This window comes from Triticum aestivum, chromosome 7B (assembly GCF_018294505.1).
Source record: "Triticum aestivum cultivar Chinese Spring chromosome 7B, IWGSC CS RefSeq v2.1, whole genome shotgun sequence".
NCBI lineage: Eukaryota > Viridiplantae > Streptophyta > Magnoliopsida > Poales > Poaceae > Triticum > Triticum aestivum.
In genome coordinates this window covers 358,252,187-358,260,814 of record NC_057813.1, presented here as the reverse complement: position 1 = coordinate 358,260,814, position 8,628 = coordinate 358,252,187, and the positions used below count along the sequence as shown (strand labels likewise).

Here is an 8,628-nt window from a genome sequence, read left to right as displayed (position 1 = left end):
CTTCACAAAATATTAGTACCAAACGGAGTCCAAACACAGCGAAACTTTTTGGAGAATTTTTCTGGACTAGAAGACACCTGATGGGCCAAAGAAGTACCAGAGGGGGGCTCCGAGGGGAGCACAACCTACCAGGATGCGCCAGGAGGCCCAGACGCGCCCAGGTAGGTTGTGCCCACCTCGGTGGCCCCCCGCACCGCCTCTTCGCCACATAAATCTCCAAATATTCCAGAAACCCTAGGGGAGTTCAGAGAAAAATCAAATAATATTCATGGATAGATCTGATCATAAACTCACAATTCATCGGATCCCAACGAACACACCCCAAAAAGGAATTACATAGGATAGAACTCCAAGAACATCAAGGAGAACATTGTATTGAAGAACATCGAGAGAGAAGAAGCCATCTAGCTACTATCTATGAACTCATAGGTCTGTGGTAAACTACTCACACATCATCCGAGGGGAAGCAAGGTTGATGTAGATCCCCTCCGTGATTGATCCCCCCTCCGGCAGAGTGCTAGAAAGGGTGCTCAGATGGGATCTCTCAAGAACAGAGGCTTGTGGCAGCGTAAAAAGTATTTCGTGGACTCCCTGGTAGGCTTTCTGATTTTAGAGTATTTGTAGAGGCAGAGTTAGGTCAAATGGAGGCTTGTGGGCCCCACTAGGTACCAGGGCGCACCCCAGGCCCCTGGCGTGCCCTGGTGCCTAGTGGGCCACTCCTTCGTCTTCTCGTTCCTTCCCAAAGCTTCCAAGGTCTCTTATTGCTAGAAAAAATATCCAAAAAGTTTCATGGCATTTGGACTTCGTTTGATACTGATATTCCGCAAAGTCAAAAACAAGCAAAAAACAGCAACTGGCGTTGGACACCAAGTTAGTAGGTTAGTCCCAAAAAATGATATAAAGTTGCTTATAAATGTATACAAATCATCAAACATTGATACTATAATGGTATGGAACAATAAAAAATTATAGATACGCCGGAGACCTATCAACTCCACATTATTATTATTCATAATACTGGGAGAAAGCTCAACAAAAAAACTATCATGAGATACTTGATTGACATAACCAAATTGAACATTAAAATCATGATGACAAGTTTCATGGTTACCATTATTCTTTATCTTTCCCTAATAATAAAGTGGCTATTGCTTCTGCCCGCCGGCTCACCGTCATTAAAAGTGCCCTAAAAGTTGATAATATTTACCCCCACTACCACCCGTAAGTAAAAACAAAAAACTGTTCGGATGTCATGTGTGTTTCTTCGTATGTTGAACAACACAAATTGGGTCGGAGGCGAGGCTGCTGGACGGATCCAGAGCATGGGGCGACTAATGGAGCCACCATGGCCGCGCACGCACTCAGGAGTAAATGACCAGATCAGGCCACCGCAGAGGAGCTCAAAGGCCATGGTGTGTCCTCTGCTTCCTCACCGACAGCTGCTCTGGCCGGCCACCACGGGCGCACACTCCAGGAGACCCCCACAGGCTGCTACGTAGTGGAGGGTGACGGCAACGGTGGGTGACGGGTTTGACGAGAAGCCGACGAGCCGCTTGAAAGGGAGGGACCTGGGCTCTCGGCTCAATTCGGCACTGGCTAATGGCAGGAGCAGAGAACGACGGCGGGCGGCGAGCTCACGGCGGGAGGACGAGGTAATGGAAGGATGGCGTGATGGGTGCAGAAGACCAAAATCGAGGTTGGGAAGAGGGAGGTGTCAGGAGCGAGCTCACCACTGAAGCAACATCTCGTGGATGGGGTAAACTGACAGCATCGAGGCGGCGAGCTCGAGTTGCAGTCGCGCAACGACTTGCCTTGGTGGCACACCGTCTCCATGCTGGGCATGTGCTGGTGCCAGGCAGCGGCGTCCTCCTTAACGGACTCAGACAACACCTTCCATGCCAACTTGAAACAGTGGGACTGATAAGAACATGCCGGCCACACAAGCTCCTCCACCGGCAGCTTTTCTAATACAGATCGAGGTGGGAGCTAGTCGGGGTGAGCACAGATAAGAGTGGAAAAAGGGGTACCTGACTGGAGTGGGTGAGGAGATGGGTGGAATATGTGGTGGAGAAATGGTGCTTGCTAACTACTCTTTGGCTACATGTACATGTAGTTGCACCTAGAAATTGTTTGTATTAGGCATGCTTGAATGACAGGTGGGTTTTTCCCCTACGTATCTATGATGCGAATTAAAGGAGAGTACGTAAATTTGCCATACACTTTGTTTTTTGCTGAACAATTCAAGATCACCACCATATAGTTACTAATAGAAATAAAACAGTTTTTAAATATGTGCTTACTAAATAAGAAACTAGATGCTATTTCAAAAATAAGAAATTAGATGTTCTTTTAGGCACTAACACTTACAAAGATACTTTTTTTTTCAAAATGGGGAATCCACTATACATTCATGTATGCACATCCATTTGATAATCATGAACTGATCGATCACGCAGTTATTTGGATAATCAAAAGTTTACTAAAAGTTTTGTCTGTTGTGTACGGTTAGCAGAAAGGAAATTCACAACATACACACAAAAAGAGGTTCGCTTGTCACGGCTGACTTTTGTGATGTTGTAACAAAAGTGTATTCAACATCATTTCAAGCTAGCAGCCTAGCTAATTGAAGCAACATTACTCTATCTTGTCTTCAACTCATATAAACTATTCCATCTTTTAGGCCACTACTCAATTTTGAAGAGCGATTTGTGTGAACTTTTTCTAAAATTTTGGACTCTTCAAATCATACTAAGTAGGCACTAGTTAGTCATTTTTTACTTCCTTTATATTTCATACATTCGGTTGGTGACCATGACAACTAAGCAGCCTATGTTAATATGAAAAAATAGACATATGGCAAGAAAATTCCACATGACATTTTCAGCTCCCGAGAAATAGTAAACGTTAATATCTGTAGCTTTCTTCCACCAAGGACATAAGTTTGGCTTTTTGACCTCTATGATCTACGGTTCAGACAATCCGTAGCAACGCACGGGCATGTTTGCTAGTAGCATACATGTCATCATAATAATCATCATAGATAGCAACTTTGTTGTCATAATCCATTGAAACCTCTTCAAAAATAGTGGAATCATCATTAAATAAAATCATGACCTCTCCAAATCCACTTTCATAATTATTACAATAAGATTCAACACCCTACAAAATAGTGGGGTCGTTACCTAGAGTTGACACTCTTTCAAACCCACTTTCATCATTATAATCATCATAAGTATGAGCCATGCTATCATCATGATAAATTTTCTCGTCAAAACTCGGGGGACTAAAAATATCATCTTCGTCAAACGTAACATCCCCAAGCTTATGGCTTTGCATATCATTCACATTATATTCAAAGAATTCATACTAGCAACAATGCAATCATGCTTATCATTCAAAGATTTTATGCCAAACATTTTACTGAATTCTTCTTGTAGCACTTTGGCACAATTATCTGATCCATCATTTTCAAGAAAGACATTATAAAGATTAATAATATGAGGCAACCTCAATTCCAATTTTTCTGTAGTTTTCTTTTATAACCCAAACTAGTGATAAAACAAGAAACTCAATGATTTAATTGCAAGAAGATATACCTTCAAGCACTCACCTCCCCGGCAACGACGCTAGAAAAGAGCTTGATCTCTACTATGCAACTTTATTCTTGTAGACTCGTGTTGGGCCTCCAAGCATAGAGTTTTGTAGGACAGTAGCAATTTTCCCTCAAATGGATGACCTAAGGTTTATCAATATGTGGGAGGCGTAGGATGATGATGGTCTCTCTCAAAGAACCCTACAACCAAATACAAGAAATCTCTTGTGTCCCAAACACACCCAATACAATGGCAAATTGTATAGGTCCACTAGTTTGGCGAAGAGATGGTGATACAAGTGTAGTGTGGATAGTAGGTATAGGTTTTTGTAATCTGAAAATAATAAAAATAGCAAGACAGTAAGTGATAAAATAGAGCACAAACGGTATTGCAATGCTTGAAAACAAGGCCTAGGGTTCATACTTTCACTAGTGCAATCTCTCAGTAGTGCTAACATAGTTGAGTCATATAACAATCCCTCAACGTGCGACAAAGAATCACTCCAAAGTTGTTATCTAGCGGAGAACATAAGATGAAGTAGGGTACGAAACTACCTCAAAGTTATCTTTGTCGATCAATCTATTGATCCATCCCTATAAGTGTCACAAACAACCCTAGAGTTTGTACTAAAATAACACCATATGACACACATCAACCAACTTTAATGTCACTGCTACTTCTTGAGCTTGCGTTGATTTTTCCCTTGAAGAGGAAATGGTGATGCAGCAAAGTAGAGATAAGTATTTCCCTCAGTTAAGAACCAATGTCAATCCAGTAGGAGGCACAAGCAAGTCTCCAATATATGCACCTGCACAAACTAACAAGACTTGCACATAACGCGAAAAAGGGGTTGTCAAGCCCTTCACGGTCACGAACAAGAGTGAGTTCTAAAAGAGATAGGTATAAAAGATAAATAGTAGCAAAATAAAGTAATATAAATAAAGTGCAGAAAGGTATTTTGGGGGTTTTTGGTTTATAGATTTGAAAATATATGATGGAAAATAGACCCGGGGGCCATAGGTTTCACTAGAGGCTTCTCTCTTGAAGAAAACAAACGGTGGGTAAACAAATTACTGTTGAGCAATTGATAGAAAAGCGCATAATTATGAAGACATCTAAGGCAATGATCATGGATATATGCATCATGTCTGTGACAAATACACCAAAATGATTATGCATCTACTACTATTACTCCACACATCGACCGACTCCTTCCTGCATCTAGAGTATTAAGTTCATAAGAACAAAGCAACACTTTAAGTAAGATAACATGATGTAGAGGGATAAAAACAAGCAATAGGACATAAACCCATCTTTTTATCCTTGATGAAAACAATACAATACGTGCCTCGCTACCCGCTCTATCACTAGGTGAGGACACCGCAAGATTGAACCCAAAACTAAGCACCTCTCCCATTGCAAGAAAAACCAATCTAGTTGTCCAAACCAAATCGATAGTTCAAAGAGAAATACAAAGATATCTTAATCATGCATAAAAGAGTTCAAAGAAGACTCAAAGAATGTTCATAGATAATCTGATCATAAATCCATAATTCATCGGATCTCAACAAATGCACCGCAAAAGAAGATTATATCGAATAGATCTTCAAGAACATCGAGGAGAACATTTTATTGAAGATCAAATAGAGAGAAGAAGCCATCTAGCTACTAGATATGGACCCATAGGTCTGTGGAAAACTACTCACACATCATCGGAAGGGCAGCAAGGTTGGTGTAGAGGTCCTCCGTGATTGAATCCCCTGTCGGCGGAGTGCCGAAAAAGTCCCCAAGATGGGATCTCACAGGAACAGAGGCTTGTGGCGGCGGAAAAGTATATTTGGTGTGCCTTGTGGCATAGGGGGAATATTCGAGGATTTATAGTGGTGAGATTAGGGTTAGGAGGTCCCTAAGGGGCCCACAAGCCCTAGGGGCGCGCCCCTATGGCTTGTGGCCTCCTTGTGGGTCTTCTGACCTCTTCTACAAGTCTCGTGGGTTTCTTATGGTCCAAGAAAAATCACGGTAAATTTTTATTCCATTTGGACTCCGTTTGATATTCCTTTTCTGTAAAAGTCAAAAACCACGAAAAACAGAAACATTCACTAGGCTCTAGGTTAATAAGTTAGTCCAAAAATAATATAAAATAGCATATTAATGCATACAAAACATCCAAAACAGATAATATAATAGCTTGGAACAATAAAAAAAATTACAGATATGTTGGAGACGTATCAAGCATCCCCAAGCTTAATTCCTACTTGTCCTCGAGCAGGTAAATGATAAAAACAGAATTTTTGATGTAAAATGCTACCTAACATATTTATCAATGCAATTTTCTTTATTGTGGCATGAATGTTCAGATCCATAAGATTCAAAAAAAAGTTTAATATTGACATAAAAACAATAATACTTCAAGCATACACTGGTACAACGAGGTGCTATACAAACGTTTTTTAACCCCTTTCCGCGATGGTGTTTTGAACCGTTGCCAAGTGAGTGTGTGTTATAGGGGGGTCCTTCCCACACGACCCAGAAACCGTCGGGATAGGGAGCCTTGATGCATACAAATGTCCCTATAAAACTGTTTCTGATATCTCAAATATCCGAAATGCTTCATCCTTGCAACTCGTTTGTGCTTGCATTGCCATCGTAGTTGGTATTCTATGGTGCTACATTTATGATGTGCAACCCATCACAAATAGTTCACGATTATAGAAGCAGACAATTGCACACATTTACTTTTCCTCGACTGTATGTGAATTGATGTAAGAGCACATACAATTATCCCTATTAAACTGTATGCGAAGCTTGAATACATCCCACACGATTCATCCATCGTACCTGCGTCGGATGAAGACCTATCACACGTGTTCTTCTTTGACCAAACATTTGCGATGCGCACAACATCATATACAGTCCATAATTGCCAAGCATGTGCGATAAGGTGACTTTCGCAAACATTTACTAAAAAGGAACTGTGTGTGATTCTGTTGTTAACCGCACACGTTTTTTCTTGGCTAGTCGTGTGTGCAGTAGAGATTGATCGCACATGTAGTGGATCCAAGAAACGTGTCTGATCTCCACTTCTATCGCAGACGTTTCGCTTTCGCAAACCGTGTGTAGTGTAATCCCTAATTTATCCCTAATTAATCCCTAATTTAATTCCTAATATAAAAATCATATATTTTGAATTTGAAAATAGGCAATCACTTATTTCATATCGAACCATCTTTATTACAAATATAGGTTCAACCACGAATGCATAATTCGATGCACATGTACATATACTGAAGAACTACAAAAGCACCAAGTAAAGAATGATGAACCATAGTTGTACTAAAGACTATAAAGAGAGAGGCGAAAGACATTCTGGTTGCTGAAGAAGGTGAAGCAGAATGCCCATAGTGTGCCCTCCTCCATGCGTAATGCGCACACGATTCTAGGCCAACCCCCTGTGATGGCTGCCCGTCCATCCTTCATTGTCTTCATTAGGACTTCTCGATGTTCATTATTGTTGGGGAACGTAGTAATTTCAAAAAAATTCCTACGAACACGCAAGATCTATCTCTAGGTGATGCATAGCAACGAGAGGGGCACTACTAGGAAAAGGGCTATAGATGATATGGCCACTAATGGCGCACCGGACATGTGGTGCGCCAGTACTATATAGCAGTGGCGCACCATGTGTCAGTGCGCCATTAGTGTGATAGACACTAATGGCGCACCAGACACACGGTGCGCCACTAGTAACAAAATTTTTCCCCAAAAATACTAATGGCGCACCAGCCACACAGTGCGCCACTACTATATTTTTTTTTGCAAAACTACTAATGGCGCACCACCAGCTGGTGCGCCATTAGTAACCAGGCTTACTAATGGCGCATATGTAGGTGGTGCGCCATTAGTAACCTGGGACCTGCTAGATATTTTGGACAGCCACACCTACACACTCACTTTCCACACTTCATTCTCTCCACCTCCTCCTCCAAGCTTGTCTCGGCTGCCTCCTCCTCCTCACCTCATTTGCACCATAGATTCATCCAAATTAAGTGGTTAAATTACCTTTTTTGATAGTTAAGTAAGGGGAAAGCTATCTTTATCGCATTTCAACAACGTGCACATGCACTTTTTATGGCCTAGCTAGATCTATGTATGTTTGTGGTGTTGAATATATGTTTGTGTTTGCAGGTACCGGTATTTGAAATGCGATAGTCGCCAATATTTTGCGGGAATGTTGATTCTTTTCCGTTTCGGCAAGAATTTTGGCACTATGCATTCTTTTTGGTCCTATTTTTAGGCAAAGTCATGCCAAATTTTTTCTTGGTTCTAAAATATCATTTTGCTCTACCCCGCAGGCAACCATGGTCCGCACGATGATTGAGCTCCACGAAGGCCGAGATGCTTCAAAAGAACGAGACAGAGATAAGATGTCTGTGTCGAAGATGCAATCTGAGGAGCCTTATGGACCCGGATTCTGTACAGGTGCGGGACCACCTGCTCTTGCGTGGTTTCATGGATGGCTATCGGTGGCAAGGTGATGAAGATGATTATGAAGTCGTCCATGGGGGCCGGGCAAGAATTGAGGAAGGGGAGCAAGACAACCGCGACGAGGGTGGGCGAGAAGACGAAGAATCTCCACGACATGATCATGAAGTAGATGCAGTACACAGTCATCATGTAGAAGATGCCGGACATGATGATGAGGAAGATGCTGGAGCAGACGAAGGGCATGATCATGAAGATGAAGATGCCGGAGCAGACGACGATGGACCATCGATGGGCTGGGTGCAGGACCCTCATATTCAAGAGCTGCTTATCAAGCAGACAGATAACGCAAGAGCTGCCGCCGAGAGAAAGCCAAGCTGGATCAACTGGAGATAGATGCGGTTACTCCATTGTATGAAGGATGTAGGCCCGAGGATACCCGCCTGAAAGTAACGCTCATGGCTCTGGATATGAAGGTAAAACACAAAATGACCGATGCATGCTTCAACGAGAACATGTCATTCTGGCACGAATGTCTTCCCAAGGGGAACAA

General features: G+C 42.1%; 1 long non-coding RNA gene across 1 annotated transcript; it reads right to left on the bottom strand.

Annotated features, from left to right (window-relative positions):
- Positions 1 to 243: 243 nt before the first annotated feature.
- Positions 244 to 2,058, bottom strand: LOC123161531 (uncharacterized). Its single transcript, XR_006480734.1, has 2 exons — positions 1,731 to 2,058; positions 244 to 764 (listed from the first exon to the last, which is right to left on the bottom strand). It is a non-coding gene; the product is annotated as an uncharacterized lncRNA (long non-coding RNA).
- Between the last annotated feature and the right edge of the window lie 6,570 nt (positions 2,059 to 8,628).